The sequence below is a fragment of the Liolophura sinensis genome, chromosome 9 (assembly GCF_032854445.1).
Source record: "Liolophura sinensis isolate JHLJ2023 chromosome 9, CUHK_Ljap_v2, whole genome shotgun sequence".
NCBI classification, from domain to species: Eukaryota; Metazoa; Mollusca; class Polyplacophora; order Chitonida; family Chitonidae; genus Liolophura; species Liolophura sinensis.
Genome location: NC_088303.1, coordinates 24575799 through 24596308, shown reverse-complemented (window position 1 = coordinate 24596308; position 20510 = coordinate 24575799). Strand labels below are relative to the sequence as shown.

General features: G+C 39.0%; 1 non-coding gene across 1 annotated transcript; it reads right to left on the bottom strand.

Moving 5' to 3' along the window:
* Positions 1-16170: 16170 nt before the first annotated feature.
* Trnam-cau (transfer RNA methionine (anticodon CAU)) lies at positions 16171-16261 on the bottom strand. The gene is given in 2 exon segments: positions 16171-16206; positions 16225-16261. It is a non-coding gene; the product is annotated as a tRNA-Met (tRNA).
* Positions 16262-20510: the final 4249 nt, after the last annotated feature.

The window sequence follows — 20510 nt, the reverse complement described above, 5'->3', positions numbered from 1 at the left end:
TAATGACCCAGTAGTCTCTCACCAATGCGGTCGCTGTGAGTTCAAGTCCATGCTGGCTTCCTCTCCGGCCGTAAGTGGGAAGGTCTGCCAACAACCTGCGGATATTCGTGGGTTTCCGCCCACCATAATGCTGGCCGCCGTCGTATAAGTGAAATATTCTTGAGTACGGCGTAAAACGCCAATCAAATAATTAAATAAATAAATAATAACTTTATGTTATCATTTCTGTCAGGGTTTACAATAGGATCGGATTTTAAGGCATTGAGTTCTTTTCCAATTCACACATCTGACGCTTTTTACTTGAAATGATCTTTCAGCACAAACTATACGTTTGGCTTCTTTGCATGAATACCATGAATACAATTAGGGACATAAAACCTGTCCAGTCTGCTTGCAAACTGGCACCTTGACCAAGTGCAACACTGCTTATTGGGATGAAACTTTCTAAAAATATCACACACACACACCAAAATCGCCCTTTAAGCTACTGATCTCAACACCTATATTTCTAACATTGTTACCAGAACCGATTCTGTCTAATGCAAGGTTTTCAACACAGTTTAAATCACCCCCAAGAATAATAATTTCACTCCAACGCATTAAACAATCCAGATGAGTTATAAATTCTTTCCTGTCTTCTGGATTATTAGGAGCATGACATAATAAATTAAGAGCGGTAATGTTGATTTCTGCTCAAACACTTAGGTAACGACCACTCGGGCACCTAACCACATTCCGTATGACAAAGTCAACGGAATATCTTACTATAATCCCCACCCTACAACTTCTACTTGACCAACAATCACCTGGGATATTTAAACTTCTCATGTTATTATAATTTTCAAAGGGAGTTTCTTGTAAGAACAAAATAATGTTAAGGTCAAACACAAATTTCCTCAGCTGAATCTGCTTATCATTATCCCTTAATCCATCCACATTTAGTTTGCAAAGCGAATTGCCGACATGAGGGAAAGTAGGAGAAGCAAATCAAACATACCTATTATGATGTTACTAGGTGGCGAAAGTCATACTCAGTCCCATGACAAACGTCCCCTTCCCCGGGAGGCGACTGATTTTCTTCTTCCGATACTGTAGGAGGAAACTTCCACAATCTTCAGACGGTGAGGGAGATATTTCCATACAATAGCTTGAAACCACACAATTTACGGCAGGGTCAGACACGCCATCCTGCTCGCCCTCATTTTTACTTCCTATCATCAGTTTGGACTTCTTTTGCTTCACTGGTTCGGGTAAGCGCACATTATGGACATCGGGCTGTACTATTCCGCCGTCTACCTGGGTAGAAATTTCAGGATCCGGTGACGAAAATGCCGAATCAACCACTTGCTCCCCTGAATCGACCGCCACAGACACAGGTTCGGCATCTTCGCCTGAGACGGCAGCACATAATCTCGTTCCTTCACCAGAATCCGCCATGTTTACGTTAACGTCAACGTCGTCATCAACGTCAACCACAACATCATCGCCCTCGTTCTCAACGTTATTTATCTGGTACCCGCCTTCAGAACCCACGTCAACGTCAGAATCGACGTCAACGTCAGAGTCAACATCAGAGGCATTTTCACCATGGCTTTCCTCTGTTTTCATAACAACGTTCACTTGTGTTCTAGTAGCCCGAGCATTGCCAGAAGTTACGACTTTCACCCGCGCCGCGTAAGACCACGTTGCTGCTCCGATCCGCACATGCCTCGCAGTCTTTCTCACTGTGTGGATTTTTTTGCGTAGAAAAAACATTGCAGTTGTAACACCAAACCGACATACATTCCGCCGCCTTATGGCTATTTTGTCCACATTTCCGACACTCATATCTCTATCCAGAAACATGACAACGTGAACATGACAAGGTTGATGAAATTTAGAACATATCGTTCATTGTGACACCGGAACCTGTACACCCGAATGCCTGTTCTCACAGTGCATTGCACGGTGCACCGTCAGGTTCAAATACACAGAGCTTGCAGGCACAATATCCTATGTCTTTTTCTTGTGAATATCCATATCCCAAGAAAACATTTTCTTGAAATAGTTTTTTTCTGAAAAGTGACAAGGTCCGATTTTATATTTACTATCCCACCTAGCACAGCAATAAAGTCCCTCTGCACTACCGTAGAAAATACAGAGCTGTTCTTGGTAGATAGTGCCACAGACAGAGTTTTCAACGACCTGGTCGCAGGCGAAAACGTCTCGACATACTGTTAGCTGCTGAAGGGCAGTAGCCCACTTCGTAAATGTCCTCACAATAAAATATCACTCCTTAGAGTCCGGATTCGAACAAAATATCAACAAAACTATAAAAATCGGAATGATTCAAAATAGTTTCTGAAACATTCCTGTTTTATACAAAATAAAAGCCCCGGCTGAGGATAGAACTCACGACCTTTAGATAGAGCGTTCATTTGTGATTATAAGACTGACGCGCTGCGTACTGACGCTACCGAGGCCGCTGATTACAGTGTTTTTGATAAGCTTTATGTTAGTATCGACGAAACAATTGAGGTAAAAGGTGAAAGGATTAGAATTTTTTATAAAACATTTAATTCGTTTCAATGTGATGAGCAAAAAAGAGTTTATATGCATGAAAAATAATTGGACAAAAGTACTTGTAAGATATATTGCAAATTTTTCCAAGTACATGGAGATGTTCTCGGTGAGGATGGAACTCACAACATTCAGACAGCCCGTGCAAGTGTGATTATGAGAAAGATGTGCTGCCTACTGGTTTACCGTCGAAATTTTTGACCAAAACAGTACGTAAAAGCAGAAAGATTAAAAAATAGTTTCTCAAGATTTCAAAACGGAATGTAGGGATGTGATCCGCCAGCATTGTGTGAAAAAGGCGTATAGAAAGAAGTCACAACTTCTACAGTTAGAAGCTGAATTAAATAATCTTAAGCAAGACCCAGTTTTGAACTCTGATCAAATAGATCTTGTAAAGAAGGCAATCAATGGTCTACAGAAATTAATCCACGGTGGGGCCGTTATTCGGCCAAGGCAGTACACTTTGACCAGGGTGAGAAACCAACACGTTACTTCATTCAACGCGTGGCCAGAAGGGGAAGAAAGAAAATGATCAAAAGTATTTTATGCCACAAGAATGGTATCGTTTCTCATAATTGTCAAACTGATATTGCGTCCTGTATTCCTTCCTTCTACAGCGAATTGTATTCCAAACGTGATGTTGATGTTGAAAGGCAGTGCGATTTTTTGTCATCTTTACCTAAGTTAAGCGATAGTAGTAGACTATTGTGTGAGGGTAGGCTGACAGAGGAAGAATTATTCCATGTTGTAAAAGATATGAATAATTAGCGGTCTCCTGGTTCTGACGGTTTTCCTGCAGAATTTTATGTGGATTGTTTGCCAATTTTTGGAAAACTATTTACACATGTCGCAAATCTTTGTTTTGAACAAGAAACGTTGACCTCTTCGCAGCGATACAGTCTGATAACATTATTATGTAAGGATCCAGACAACCGCAGAGAGCATTGAGAACTGGAGGCCTATTAGTTCGTTAAATGTCGATTATAAAATTATCTCAAAGGCCTTATGTAATCACCTCAGGTGTGTAATCGATTCTGTGGTTTCTAAAAATCAGACATGTAATGTCCCTGGTAGGACAATTTTTGATACTTTACACTTGCTACGTAATGTTTACGATTATGCTGAGCAGAAAGATTTAGGTGTATGTTTTATCAACCTGGACCAAGAAAAGACCCTTGATCGTGTTAACTGGTCATTTTTGTTCAAATTTCTGGAACATTTCAATTTTGGACCAGACTTTTGTAATTGTGTGGAGTTACTGTATACTGACATATCAAGCTCAGTCATTGTGAACGGCCATATTACCAAAAAGTTTACATTATCTAGAGGTGTTCAGAAAGGATGTGCCTTGTCGCCATTATTGTGCACATTGTATTTGGAACTCTTTTTTTCTGCCGTTAAAACAAATGATACCATTTAAATAAAATGAAGAAAAATGTAACTTCTTGGAACGGCAGATACTTAACTTTAAGGGGGAAACCTGCACTAATAAACACTGTTGCTCTGTCTTTGTTATGGCTTGTTGCACAGTGTACCCTATTACCTACAAAATGTTTTACGCAAGGCACTCAACGGATTTTTGGATTCCTTTGGGACAATAAGCCTGAAAGTATAAAAAGATCTGTGTTGCACAACTTGTTTGAAAACGGCGGGTTAAAGATTCAAAACACTGAGTGCAAAGCTTATCCGCCATTTTTAAGACTTATACATGGAACGGAGACCGACTGGAGATACTTTGCTATCTACTAGCTTGGAATTTCTTCAAGACAATTGTGTACCCAATTTTGTAGGCCGAACATTCCTCACGCCGAAACTATTCCCCCGTTCTATCAGTTTGCTTTAAAGGCGTGGAAAGAATTTTATAAAGGACAATCTTTACCTGTGCAATGTTTTTCGATGAAGTTTATTTATGCGCAATTAGTGAATCCCATCTGTGAGTTACCCATTATCATGATTAAGTTCCCAACATTCCAGTGGGCTGTCATATTGAAGTCAGTCTTCAATAGATTTTTTGGATCACAATTTGGTTAACTTTAGCTTTAAGCTCGTCAATAAGCTCATGATATTTTATCTGTAATGGTTAGATTGCTGAAGTGCAATTTGGCAACTGAGGATTTATGTGCATTTTGTGGGTTGTTTAAATCCCAGAAACGTCTTTTTCTAGACTGCTGGGTAACTAAAAGTGTTTTCAGTCATTTCAACCAAATGTTCATGCGGTATGCCAATGCCGCGAGTTGCGAATACTTAACCCCAGCATTTTTCAACTCACAGATTAAGTGCAACCATTTTCACTGCATTCTTTGTAACACTGTCAATTGCTTACTCACTGAAGCTGTAACGAATAGGAAATGTTGCACGCCACGAAATCAGCGTAATACGACCCATGAAAACATGTCAATATTTACGATCATTTTTGCTCATTAGAGTTCAGCTGGAGAGAAGATAGACCGTGATACAAGCTTGGCCAAAAATTAAATATGACAACGATGTATTAGTATATTTCATTTGCTTGACCAGCTGCGATAGAATAAGATAGAACCCATCGTCAATCATAATCGGGATAATAAATTCGTAATTAGTCTGAAACACGTTGAATCGCTTTTGGGCGAGGGCGCACTTAATAAATCAGGGATAGATTTTAACTCACTTGTCTTCCTTTGGAAGAGCTCTTTGTGACTGCACACTTTGTAACAAAATGTAATAACTTGACCCTGGCCGACAACATTACCCAAATATGTGACAGTGGCACAACAAAATTCACTTTTTACAAGATTGACGGTAAGTTTAGCCTGACTAAGTCTCTCAAACAACTGGCGTATTCTGGAAATGTGCTGTTCCTAAGTGTCAGTGAAGATAATGACGTTGTCTATGTAGACCCCGTCCAAGCCGGAAGTGACCTCATTTATCAGGCGTTGATACGTAGCTGGGCTATTCCTCATTCCAAATGGCATTACCTTGTTTTGAAAGAGTCCATCGGGCGTAGTAAAGGCTGAAACTTCAACAGTGTCAACACAGTCATCAATACGAGGTGTTGGATAATTGTCTGATTTAGTGACTGCGTTGACTTTCCTGTAATCCGTACACATTCTATCTGTACCATCAGGCTTGGGACCAAAATACATTGTAAACTCCAGTTACTGTGACTATGCTCGATAAAGTCATTGTCTAACAGGTACTTAATCTCATTAGAGAGGTACTTAGCCTTCTCTGGGTTTAACCTGTAAGGGTGCCGTTTAATAGGTGAGACATCACCAACGTCAACATTGTGAAAAATGACATCAGTTCTTGATGGTACATCCGGAAACAAATGTGAAAACTCATAAACAAGTTCAGACAGTTGCTGTTGCTGAATGGGTTCCAGATGTTGCAGTTTAGAATGAAGTTTTTTTAAGACATCTGAATTCTGAAGCTTTAAAGAATTGAGCTTAGAGTCAACCAACTGTTCGCCAATGTCATCTGTATTACAGCAACTCTGGTCAATGTCAGCAGCAACAACATTAACAGAATGTACTGCAATGTTGTCAGAGTCATTTTTGCTTACATAGGGTTTCAACATGTTAATGTGACATAACTGACTTGATGTGCGTCGATCAGGTGTTTTAACATTATATTTAAGCTCACTCAGCTTTTTGTCAACAACATATGGACCAAAATATCTGACATCAAAGCTTTTTACTAGGTACAGGTAACAGTACTAAAACTTTCTGACCAGGTTGAAATGACCGAAGAACAGATTTCTCGTCATATCTACGTTTCATATTCTTCTGAGTACATTCAAGATTGGCTTTAGCCAATTCTCAAGCCCTGACAAGCTTAAATCCGATACATAATCCAACAGATTTACATTACTTGTGTCATCATTGAGAAACTGTTCCTTGTGAAACCCAATGATTCTTGTACTGACTCTCGAACAGCAAACATAAGAAATGGAATACCTTCATCCCAGTCTTTCTCTATGTCATAACAATAAGTCTTTATCATGTTCTTTAATGTTTGGTTAAATCTTTCAATTGCACCTTGACTTTCTGGGTGGTAGGCAGAAGACTTGTATTGTTTAATGCCTAACTGGTACGTAACTTGCTGAAAAATACCAGACATGAAGTTTGAACCTTGATCAGACTGTATGGATTTGGGTAAACCAAACAGAGTAAAAAACTTTTGTTATAGCTTTGACAACAGACTTGGTGTTTATATTCCTTAAAGGAACAGCCTCAGGAAATCTGGTTGCTGTACACATAATAGTTAACACATACTGATTTCCAGGCTTCGTCTTAGGTAGAGGGTCTACACAATCAATCAATATCCTGCTGAATGGCTCTTGAAAAGCTGGTACAGGCTCTAATGGTGCCTTAGGAATGGTCTGATTAGGCTTACCCACTACCTGGCATGTATGACATGATTTACAAAACTGGGTTACATCTCCCTTTAATCCTGGCCAAAAGAAGCGGTTCAGTATCCTGTAGTAGGTCTTGTTAACACCCAGGTGACCAGCCATACATAAAATTTCAGTTCTGTATGCCTCAGGTACAACAATCTGATGTTTAACAGCCCAGTCATCATCAACTGATACATCAGGTGGTCTCTATTTATGCATAAGTATATCAGACTTGACATAATAACACACAGGTTCAGATGAAATAACACAATCATCGAGAGCTCTTTCAAACAAACATGAAATTTCTGGGTCTTTATGCTGTTCAGTCACAATCTGATGTTTAGAAACATGTGATATGTCACTGGGTGTGCAATGGTCTGATTCATCATTATCAATGCAGTCGCCTTGAGTAAACATTTGTGTAAGAAATGTATCTTGTAAGTCCGTTACTGTGTTTTTGCCGTTATCAGAAAGTTTGTTTGACATAGACCTCGTTACAGCACAAGAGGGATACAAATCTGGACTTTCTCTCTCAACAGGATCAACAGTTTGATTTAAACAAGGTTTATCAGTCACAATAGGATTAACCATTACTTTGTCACCAGCAAGATCATTGCCAAGTAGTAGATGAATCCCTTTAGAAGGCAAAGTAGGCCTAATGCCGACAGTAACAGGACCCGAAATAATATCTAATGACAAGTAAGCTTTGTGAAGAGGCACAGATTCAAATTCACCAGAGCTTACACCGATAATTAATACATTTGATCCAGAATATGATTCATCAGAAAATGGCAAAACATCTTGTAACAATAAAGACTGAGAAGCTCCAGTATCTCTTCATACCCTGATCTTTGTATCACAAGACATGTCACTTTTAAGTGAGACTTTATCGTCACAAATAAATGGCTCGAAAAGTTTCATAACATTATGTTGTGAATTCTGTGTACAATCTACTGGCGGAGTTTTAACATAATCAAATGCATCAACATTGTTCACTATATCAGACTTTTTAGCAGTAACGCACAAACCAGTAGGCTTGGAGCCACACTCCTGTTCTTGCCTTCTCTTTAAAGCATAACAATTTGACATAACATGGCCTGGCTTCCTACAATAATTACATGTAACCCTGCTAAACTGCCTATCAGTAAATGTATGGTCAGACCTTCGTTGAGTAGTGTTTGAATTAACAGGTCTTCTTTGCTCACCTGATTTGTCAAAATTTTGAGTCTGTTTCGGTGGGCCTGAACTTGAGTTAAATGAACTGCCGGAAAAGGGTTGAGGCTTTCTAAATGAAGACGGCTTTATCTAAAATGAGACCTTATGTGTAACCGTGTTAGTATCGGCCATAGTGGCCGCTGCTTCTAAGGTATCAGCCTCTTTATCCTCAATAAAAGTTCTGATGGTAGTCGGATCATCCAGCAAACAGATCTAATTACAAAGGCTTTCTCTGCTAACTCTCTTGGTATTCGGCCCCAGTGTCATCCGTCCGTCCAGGCAGGCAATTGAGGTCGCCAGCCAAATCACCCTTGGTTAGCTACGCCAGCCGCCCCTTTGTGTCCTCATCTCTTGTGGTCAATAGCCCGGTGATTGATACACCGGTGTTGAAGTGCGCGAGATGGGAGGGTCAAGCTTTGCTCAAATCGCGGATTAAAAATGTTAATGTTGACCACTCCATTAGAGTCTAATCCTCTCTATAATACTCTTAAACTTTGTCGGTCGTATGTTGGACTGATTTGAAAATTTCTCTGTGCATATTGTATGAACAGAAATATTTGGCTTCCACCCGTCATTTGTATTTAACATTTTATAGCACTGTAATTGGTGTTAGAAAACGGTATTGTATTAACAAGAGTTAGTCAATTTCATGAACGAAAAAGGTTTCAGCTTTTTATTCTATGCATAAAAATACCTTTTATTGTCTGGTTTTTTTTATACTTCTTTTCAGGCCACCCTCAGTGACTGTTCGTTTACGAAAATAATTCTGGCATAGCATCCGGTGAAGATATGTAAAGAATGATAAACTTTTCTGTACCGGGTAGATGAAATTGAAGTTTATCCTTTTCTATCCTTTCAGTTTTGCTTGAAAGAATTTTCTGGTCTTGGGTTTCCACCAGACTCCTTCCACCGCCGTCGTATAAGTGAAATATTCTTGAGTACTTCGTAAAATACCAATCAAATAAATAAATCAAAGAATTTTCTACTTTTTGTTTTGATGTGCACTGCAGTAAATTTATTTGGGTGTTTTTGCAAATAATGCGAGCAGAGGAATCTGCAATTGTGATTTGTGAATAATACTCTGATATTTTTAATTTATTTACTTATTTGATAGGTGTTTTACGCCGTACTCAAGAATATTTCACTTACAAGACGGCGGCCAGCATTATGGTGGGAGGAAACCTGGCAGAGCCCGTGAGAAAAACCACGACCATCCGCAGGTTGCTGGGAGACCTTCCCACGTATGACCAACTCTGATATTAGAAGACATGTGTGTAACATGTGTGTTGAGCTCAATCAAGCTATCAGTAGGATGGGAATTTAGACAATATCCAAAGCTATATTGAGTCTCTTTGGATTTATCATCAAAACTGCACCAAAGACTACATTTCTGTTAAGGTGATGGTTTAATCTGTACCCAACACTACATCACTGGAAAGATTCTGATTTCGGGCTGTATCCACGATTTTATCCTCAAGCGGGTTCAAACTTTTTGTTCCACCTAATACAACATCATTAAAGCAGGGTGAATTTAAGATGAACCCAGATCTGCTTCAGTCATATGGTGGTGGATTTAATCTACAACCAAAAATGTCATAGAGATAGGGTGAACTTTTTTTAGCGTGATCCTAAAACTGTATGACTTATACATATGCATCCTTGGGTTAACCCCCTACACAAAGCAATACTAATAATCAATCGTCCTGCATTTAATCTGTAATCCGGGCAGTGCCAAGCATATAAAAGGTTCTTCGAAGACCAATTGGCTCTTATCAGGCGGCAGAACTATACCCAGCAGCATATCCTTATTAAGACGGAGTCAGTGTTGTAGAGAGACCACAGCGTAACTAAAAACAATCCTCGAATATACATTCCTAGCGAACAATAGGTGGAAAACGTGACCTGAGCTTAACTGGACTATATACGGAAGAACTCAGAAGTAAATCGAAAACTTGGACTCTCAACAGGACAGTTCATGCAGCTTGCCACGAAATGAATGTATCAAACTGTGTCACAAATATTGCCGACAGTAGTGTTTCGTCACGCGTTCATACACTGCTAGGTTATACACTGAAGCGCGTTGTGACGAGCCATGTATTTAATGATGTCGTGAAGAAGAATCGTTAATATTGAGGATAATGTGAGAAGAATGCATCAATCAAGAGAACAACAGCAAAGTTGGACTGTCGGCGGAGGCCTCTTCTTCGGCTCAAGAACAAACACTCCGAACAAAAACGCCAACTAAGAAAGGACAACCTATTCCAGTCACCAATCTCTTGGGAACGGTGAAACTCATACAGACCCTTAGTAATACCGTGGCCACTTCGAAGAAACGTAATTGGACAGGCAAGGCACGGGTTACTCAAAGTTTCGCAATTACCCGCTTAGTGAGTGTTTTTCCACACGTTATGGGGTCATTGGAATGCCTGGTTTTCCCTACAGCGGACGTATGTTCGATAGATTTGATAACAATATTTGCTGTCCGCTGTCGTATAAGTGAAATATTCTTGAGTACGGCGTAAAACACCAATCAAATAAATAAATAAATTAAACGAACTAAGGCATTTAATCAGCTCTCTCCATAGCCATTCTCTTCAGCGGAACAGCCTATTAGTCCACCAGGCCATCATTTGTAATCAGAAATTAACCCTTTACTACAATGCATGCGTCTGGAAGGGTATCAAAATATTTTCCTTTTTCACGCGAATGAAAATTTTATTTATCGCTTTTTTCCGTTCATTTCGGGGAATGTTTTTGACAAAAATGTCCATTCTCGGCCCTTATTGGAAACTTAACAGATTAAACGTGTCTAAATATGAACAAAGGAATTAAGATTGTGATGTAAAATGAATGAGCTCAGAACAACCTTGCTCTTATCCCCAAAATATCGCACTCTTGCCAGTGACATATTGGCAGATGCGTTTGTTTTGTGACTTATTAAAATATGGTGCTAACGGAATAGCCCTTCAAATGAGATGCTTTAATGTGTTATATGTATCGCAGCGCTATGTGGTCGAATGATTTAATGGTTAATCTATGGCGAGCATTCAGAATTACAGTTCACGCTGGTTTGTCGGCTTTATAAACACGATCGACCGTTTAAAAGAGATATCATCAACTCAGAAAGAATAATGCCACTGTGTTAATGACGTTTAGGATAGGTTCAATCGGCTCATGAACAATAATGTCAGTGCCTATATATGTGTTCTTTTTTCTTAAACACAGCGTGATGCACTAAATGAATAAACATATATAAATGGTGAGTGCTATTATATTTTCTTCGACTGCTTTGAGGAAAGATGAAGACAAGCTCACACAGGAAATGAGCAACAGTAAATGTTGAAAAAGTTGGATGAAAATACTTAGATCGATTAAACAAAAAATACTAATAATGAATAGATGAATCAAATGTGACAGTTTCAAACAGGAATAGATTTTCTCCATTTTTAATCAACATTAATAGGATTCCAAGGCTCCATAATAAAATTGCTTAATGTTTCGTTCATGTTTGAGTCAAGTTCAGATCACAGTTACTGTATTACATAAACGATAAACCACTGGATAAAAAAAAAACAGACTACACAGTTTCAAAGTCAGTTGACCTTTTAAAAGCCTGACGAGAATAGCCTTTAGCTTTAAATCAACTTGCACGTATAAGAGATGGGCTTTTCTCACTTGCAGGTTTATTCTGAGACAATGCAACAATTCTAGACAACCTTGATAATTAAGCAATCCTAAATGGAACTTTTCTCCCAACCATGCTCTCTAACCTAGGCGAAAGAAAGGGTAAGGTTAATAAAGGTAATGTAAGGACGTTGTGAACAGAATTGCGACAATTGCAAATTGGAGAAGTCAGATCTCTACTAATGTGTATATACAGCGGAGGTGTAAATGTTCTGCTTGTTGTACATGCAAAACAGAATAACACCTAGGCTTAAAATCAGTGTGACCGAGGTGTTTAGCACGTCAGCGCGGCGCAATGACTCAGAAGCCTCTCTCACCAATGCGGCGGCCACTGTGACGTGCAAGTCCAGCTCATGTTGGCTTCCTTTTCGGCCGTAAGTGGGAAGGTCTGCCAGCAACCAAGCTTTGCCTGGTTTCCTCCCAAGTAATGTCCTCCCGCCGTCGTATAAGTGAAATATTCTTGAGTACGGTGTAAAACATCAACAAATAAATAAATAAATAAAACCAGTGCCTTGAGAGTTGTCGTTTTTAAATACCAACAATATTAAAAACAACACTGTTATACGGAGACTTGTTTTATATTACCTTAAGAAATGAATTTATCCATATAAAATCGGTGAAAACACTACGTTATCTTACAAGGGTGTTGTGCCTATTTAAATAATCTGATATATTGTCATACCAAAAGAAAATAATCTCTAGGTGATGTTCGAAGTTTAATTGTTACATTCTGTATAAATGTATGGTGTTTTTGTCATTCTGGGATGCGGTTAAGCCTATATAAATTGTATACATTTACTAACTCATAAATAAACGATAAATCTTCTTCCGTCTGGATGATGTATCGTCCTAAATGACCAAAAGTTTGACACGGCGATCGGATAAGACAGCACTACAACTATTTCGGCCTGTACCTAATGTATATACACTCAAAAAATCATCTGTTAATTTTAATAGAAAGTCTCTTGTTTGAGTGATGCTAGAATGTATTCTGTTAATTCAATATTCTGTCATTCAACATAAAATCATGTTAGTCTAATAGAATGAATTAAAACAACATTGTGTGTTATATTTAAGAGAACAATCTGCTGCAATAGCAGAATACATTCTAGCAGCACTGAAAAAGCAGACTTTCTGTTAAAATTAAACGTTACTTTTTTAAGTGTAGCCTTTTGCAAGAAGAAGCCTTTGTTACACGACCAAAGTTATGCTGAAGTTGTCCTTAAATCGGACCGGCAACAAAGAATTGTGTGATTTAACGACTCAGTTCAATTTAACCGTGTATAAATCACATTTACGTATAACCCACCATTAATACCATCCCTTCCGGGATTGCTGTATTTTTTTGGTCAACTGAGTTTGTATAGGGCTTAAAATTTTGAAAAAATCTATTATCCTCAGTTTGTTGAGCCACATGTACAACTAAGTCATTTCGGTAGCAGATTGTACGGCCAGGCAAAGGTGGCTGAAGGGTTTATTTACTGATGAAGTTTTCCCTCAAACCGTAGGATAACTGCCGGTTTTATGGCATGAGTATCCGGAGTGATAAACCACCGGCAATTGGCAGGACACTTCCCCACGTTTGATGTACAGATATATGCATACATGCAATGAAAGACTAGCGGCCTTCAACGAAAAAGACAATTTTTGGCTCAGGTCCAGATTAGACATAGCACTGTTTTGGATCCTATAGAAATTAACATTTTGACCACCTCATCACAAATGCGTCAACATTTGAGCTTCAAGTACCAACAATTAAGCATTGTGACAAGGTTTTATGTTTGGCCTGTGTCAGAAATGGAAATGGAATTGGCTCCAGTTGTTCACTTGTCGACAGAGGCCGACAGAGGTCCCACAAACATTGAGAGTGGAGAAATCTAAAACTTCTCTGCCAAATCTTCTTCCCATATTCCCGTATAAAATTTGCCCTATGTTGGTATTATATACATTACGATTATTAATGTATTTTAGCATATTATAGCTGGGTGGTTGTTTCATGGTTGAGATGTCCGCCTTGGCCTAATTAATGAGTCATTCGTTCAATCACAATCTCCAGTGTTCTCGGATTCACTGTGTACAGAATACGGAAACGTAAAACTCAACGTAGAAAATAAATGAATGTCAAAACAAGGTGTGTCGTTTATGAATTATGACAGTACTGCTCTGGAGCTTTTAAACATATTTAATTGATTCAGTTTCGAGGTAAAAAAAACGTCAAGCTAATACATTTTGTTACAAAGTGTGCAGTCACGAAGAGCTCTTCCAAAGGGAGACAAGTGAGTTAAAAATGTATCCCTGATGTATTAAGTGTGTCCTCGCCCAAAAGCGGTTCAACGTGTTTCAGACCGTGTTTTACAGTTACGAATTTATTATTGCGATTATGATTGACGATGGGTTCTGCCTTATTCCATCGCAGGTGGTCAAGCAAATGAAATACACTAATACATCGTTGTCATATTTAATCTTTGGCCAAGCTTGTACCACGGTCTATCTTCTCTCCAGCTGAACTCTAATGAGCAAAAATAGTCGTAAATATTGACATGTTTTTATGGGTCGTATTACGCTGATTTTGTGGCGTGTAACATTTCCTATTCGTTACAGCTTCAGTGAGTAAGCAATTGACAGTGTTACAAAGAATGCAGTAAAAATGGTTGCACTTAATCTGTGAGTTGAAAAATGCTGGAGTTAAGTATTCGCAACCCATGGTCGCTAAATTTGAGCAGATTAAGCACTGGAGAACTCGGGTTAAGTTCTCAACTCCTGGGATTAAATATTAGCGCACTCGGATTAAGTAATGAACTACTCAGATTAGGTACTGGCGTACTCGGATTATATAATAAACCACTAGAATTAAATACTGGCGCAATCGGATTAATAAAAAACTAATCAGATTAGGTACAGGCGTACTCGGATTAAATAATGAACTACTCAGATTAAGTACTGGCGTAATCAGGTCAAGTTCTGAACTACTCGGATTAAGTACTTGCGTACTCGGGCTACGTTCTGAACTACGCGGAATAAGTACTGGCGCACTCAAGTTAAGTCGTATACTACGTTTTAAACCTTTATTCGCCATGGTATCATTGAAAAGTTTGTATTATTATTGTGATTAGTTAGAATAAAATTCTAACTGAGTTGAACTGACAAGAGGTCGGATTTCGCCAGTTACATGTAATCAGTTACCAGCTAACAAACTGTTGTTGTTTCTCTGGTTTTACTCTTTATGTCGTACTTTCTTATTGTATTATTCACCACTTTTTGCCAGACTTATGTGGCAAGCCGCCATTGTACTAAGCAGATTTCTTCTCTACAGATAATGACAGAGATCAATTCTTGGGTGTTCTTGTTTATATTAAGCAGCCGCCATCCATGATAGATTTTTAAGTCGACTCCCCGCCAGGGACGAAATACTTCGGTTTAGGCTGTTAGTACCTTATGCCAGTTCACTTCTTGTAGTTCAAAGACGTTTCTCACCATGTACCATTGAAATGATTTATTGCCTGGTCTCCCCGCCCTGGGCTACCCATGCCTAGATAGACAGGTACTCTGCAGGACGCTATAGGGTCGGGCCGGCTTTCTGAGGGTCATAACTATTCGGCCAACAAGATGACACACGACTCTGTTATCCATAGGTCTCAGTTTCTGCTACAATACGAACAGGTTTAATCTCCCCACTGGTTTACAGTCAGTCCCAAATTGCTGCAACAATACAACCAAAAGACGGACTCCACAATATTAGGCGAGTTCGTTGAATGGAACCCACATTTTGTACGCTTAACCGACTCCAGGAAGGAAAACAATTAATTGGAAATACAAAGTGTGCTGTTCTTTTCTTCCTCTTGGTTACATGTTTCTTACTTCAGTTCACTCTGTCACTTAATTCTCGGCTGGGCTGTGATCGCCTCCTTACAACCTTTCCATTTCCCAACATGGGTCGATAAATGCTCCAGATCCGTAACCACCTATTGTGTCATCTCTTTAATTATTCATTCAGTGGTGCTATCACGTAAAATATAAAAAAAAAATAAAAGATAAAAGATTTGGAATTCTTTATCAAACATTTAATTCGTTTCGATGTGATGAGCCGAAAAGAGTTTATATACATCAACAATAATTGGACAAAAGTAATTGTAAGACATATTGCAAATGTTTCCAAGTACATGGAGATGTTCTCGGTGCGGATGGAACTCACAACACTCAGACAGCCCTTGCAAGCGTTATTATGAGAAAGATGCGCTGCCTATTGGTTTACCGTCCAAATTTTTGACCAACGCAGTACGTCAAAGCCAAAAGAGTTAAAATAGTTTCTGAAACATTCCTATTTCATACAAAATATATGCCCCGGGTGAGGATCGAACTCACGACCTTCAGATAGCCCGTTCATTTGTGATTATGAGACTGACGCGCTGCCTACTGCGCTACCGAGGCCGCTGAAGACAGAGTTTTTTATAAACTTTACATTAGTGTCGACAAAGCAATTGAGGTAAAAGGTAAAACATTTCGAATTATTTATCAAACATTTAATTCGTTTTGAAGTGATGAGCCGAAAAGAGTTTAAATGCATCAAAAATAATTTTCACAAAAGCAAATGTAAGATATATTGCAAATGTTTGCAAGTACATGGAGATGTTCTCGGTGAGGATGGAACTCACAACACTCAGACAGCCCTTGCAAGTGTTATTATGAGAAAGATGCGCTGAGAAAATTTTTGACCAAAACAGTACGTAAAAGCAGAAAGATTTAAAATAGTTTTTCAAACATTCCTATTTCATTCAATATAGGAGACAAGTGAGTGAAAAATCTATCCCTGATGTATTAAGTGTGTCCTCGCCCAAAAGCGGTTCAACGTGTTTCAGAGCAGTTACGAATTTATTATCCCGATTATGATTGACGATGGGTTCTGTCTTATTCCATCGCAGCTGGTCAAGCAAATGAAATACACTAATACATCGTTGTCATATTTAATCTTTGGCCAAGCTTGTACCACGGTCTATCTTCTCTCCAGCTGAACTCTAATGAGCAAAAATAGTCGTAAATATTGACATGTTTTCATGGGTCGCATTACGCTAATTTCGTGGCGTGCAACATTTCCTATTCGTTACAGCTTCAGTGAGTAAGCAATTGACAGTGTTACAAAGAATGCAGTGAAAATGGTTGCACTTAATCTGTGAGTTGAAAAATGCTGGAGTTAAGTATTCGCAACTCGTGGCATTTGTATAGTGGTCGCAAAATTTGAGCGGATTAAGCACTGGAGAACTCGGGTTAAGTTCTCAACTCCTGGGATTAAATATTAGCGCACTCGGATTAAGTAATGAACTACTCAGATTAAGTACTGGCCTACTGGGATAAAATGATGAACCACTCGAAAAAAGTACTGGCGCAATCAGATTAAATATTGAACTACTCAGATTAGGTACAGGCGTACTCGGATTAAATAATGAACTACTCAGATTAAGTACTGGCGTAATCAGGTCAAGTTCTGAACTACTCGGATTAAGTACTTGCGTACTCGGGTTACGTTCTGAACTACGCCGAATAAGTACTGGCGCACTCGGGTTAAGTCGTATACTACGTTTTAAACCTTTATTCGCCATGGTATCATTGAAAAGTTTGTATTATTATTGTGAATAGTTAGAATAAAATTCTAACTGAGTTGAACTGACAAGAGGTCGGATTTCGCCAGTTACATGTAATCAGTTACCAGCTAACAAACTGTTGTTGTTTCTCTGGTTTTACTCTTTATGTCGTACTTTCTTATTGTATTATTCACCACTTGTTGCCAGACTTATGTGGCAAGCCGCCATAGTACTAAGCAGATTTCTTCTCTACAGATAATGACAGAGATTTCACTCGTAAGCCTGTTTATCAATTCTTGGGTGTTCTTGTTTATATTAAGCAGCCGCCATCCATGATAGATTTTTAAGTCGACTCCCCGCCAGGGACGAAATACTTCGGTTTAGGCTGTTAGTAACTTATGCCAGTTCACTTCTTGTAGTTCAAAGACGTTTCTCACCATGTACCATTGAAATGATTTATTGCCTGGTCTCCCCGCCCTGGGCTACCCATGCCTAGATAGACAGGTACTCTGCAGGACGCTATAGGGTCGGGCCGGCTTTCTGAGGGTCATAACTATTCGGCCAACAAGATGACACACGACTCTGTTATCCATAGGTCTCAGTTTCTGCTACAATACGAACAGGTTTAATCTCCCCACTGGTTTACAGTCTGTCCCAAATTGCTGCAACAATACAACCAAAAGACGGACTCCACAATATTAGGCGAGTTCGTTGAATGGAACCCATATTTTGTACGCTTAACCGACTCCAGGAAGGAAAACAATTAATTGGAAATACAAAGTGTGCTGTTCTTTTCTTCCTCTTGGTTACATGTTTCTTACTTCAGTTCACTCTGTCACTTAATTCTCGGCCGGGCTGTGATCGCCTCCTTACAACCTTTCCATTTCCCAACATGGGTCGATAAATGCTCCAGATCCGTAACCACCTATTGTGTCATCTCTTTAATTATTCATTCAGTGGTGCTATCACGTAAAATATAAAAAAAATAAAAGATAAAAGATTTGGAATTCTTTATCAAACATTTAATTCGTTTCGATGTGATGAGCCGAAAAGAGTTTATATACATCAAAAATAATTGGACAAAAGTAATTGTAAGACATATTGCAAATGTTTCCAAGTACATGGAGATGTTCTCGGTGCGGATGGAACTCACAACACTCAGACAGCCCTTGCAAGCGTTATTATGAGAAAGATGCGCTGCCTATTGGTTTACCGTCCAAATTTTTGACCAACGCAGTACGTCAAAGCCGAAAGATTTAAAATAGTTTCTGAAACATTCCTATTTCATACAAAATATATGCCCCGGGTGAGGATCGAACTCGTGACCTTCAGATAGCCCGTTCATTTGTGATTATGAGACTGACGCGCTGCCTACTGCGCTACCGAGGCCGATGATGATAGAGTTTTTTATAAACTTTACATTAGTGTCGACAAAGCAATTGAGGTAAAAGGTAAAACATTTCGAATTATTTATCAAACATTTAATTCGTTTTGATGTGATGAGCCGAAAAGAGTTTAAATGCATCAAAAATAATTGGACAAAAGCAAATGTAAGATATATTGCAAATGTTTGCAAGTACATGGAGATGTTCTCGGTGAGGATGGAACTCACAACACTCAGACTGCCCGTGCAAGCGTGATTATGAGAAAGATGCGCTGAGAAAATTTTTGACCAAAACAGTACGTAAAAGCAGAAAGATTTAAAATAGTTTTTCAAGCATTCCTATTTCATTCAATATAGGAGACAAGTGAGTGAAAAATCTATCCCTGATGTATTAAGTGTGTCCTCGCCCAAAAGCGGTTCAACGTGTTTCAGACCAATTACGAATTTATTATCCCGATTATGATTGACGATGGGTTCTGTCTTATTCCATCGCAGCTGGTCAAGCAAATGAAATACACTAATACATCGTTGTCATATTTAATCTTTGGCCAAGCTTGTACCACGGTCTATCTTCTCTCCAGCTGAACTCTAATGAGCAAAAATAGTCGTAAATATTGACATGTTTTCATGGGTCGTATTACGCTGATTTCGTGGCGTGTAACATTTCCTATTCGTTACAGCTTCAGTGAGTAAGCAATTGACAGTGTTACAAAGAATGCAGTGAAAATGGTTGCACTTAATCTGTGAGTTGAAAAATGCTGGAGTTAAGTATTCGCAACTCGTGGCATTGGCATAGTGGTCGCAAAATTTGAGCGGATTAAGCACTGGAGAACTCGGGTTAAGTTCTCAACTCCTGGGATTAAATATTAGCGCACTCGGATTAAGTAATGAACTACTCAGATTAAGTACTGGCCTACTGGGATTAAATGATGAACCACTCGAAAAAAGTACTGGCGCAATCAGATTAAATATTGAACTACTCAGATTAGGTACAGGCGTACTCGGATTAAATAATGAACTACTCAGATTAAGTACTGGCGTAATCAGGTCAAGTTCTGAACTACTCGGATTAAGTACTTGCGTACTCGGGTTACGTTCTGAACTACGCGGAATAAGTACTGGCGCACTCAAGTTAAGTCGTATACTACGTTTTAAACCTTTATTCGCCATGGTATAATTGAAAAGTTTGTATTATTATTGTGATTAGTTAGAATAAAATTCTAACTGAGTTGAACTGACAAGAGGTCGGATTTCGCCAGTTACATGTAATCAGTTACCAGCTAACAAACTGTTGTTGTTTCTCTGGTTTTACTCTTTATGTCGTACTTTCTTATTGTATTATTCACCACTTGTTGCCAGACTTATGTGGCAAGCCGCCATAGTACTAAGCAGATTTCTTCTCTACAGATAATGACAGAGATTTCACTCGTAAGCCTGTTTATCAATTCTTGGGTGTTCTTGTTTATATTAAGCAGCCGCCATCCATGATAGATTTTTAAGTCGACTCCCCGCCAGGGACGAAATACTTCGGTTTAGGCTGTTAGTAACTTATGCCAGTTCACTTCTTGTAGTTCAAAGACGTTTCTCACCATGTACCATTGAAATGATTTATTGCCTGGTCTCCCCGCCCTGGGCTACCCATGCCTAGATAGACAGGTACTCTGCAGGACGCTATAGGGTCGGGCCGGCTTTCTGAGGGTCATAACTATTCGGCCAA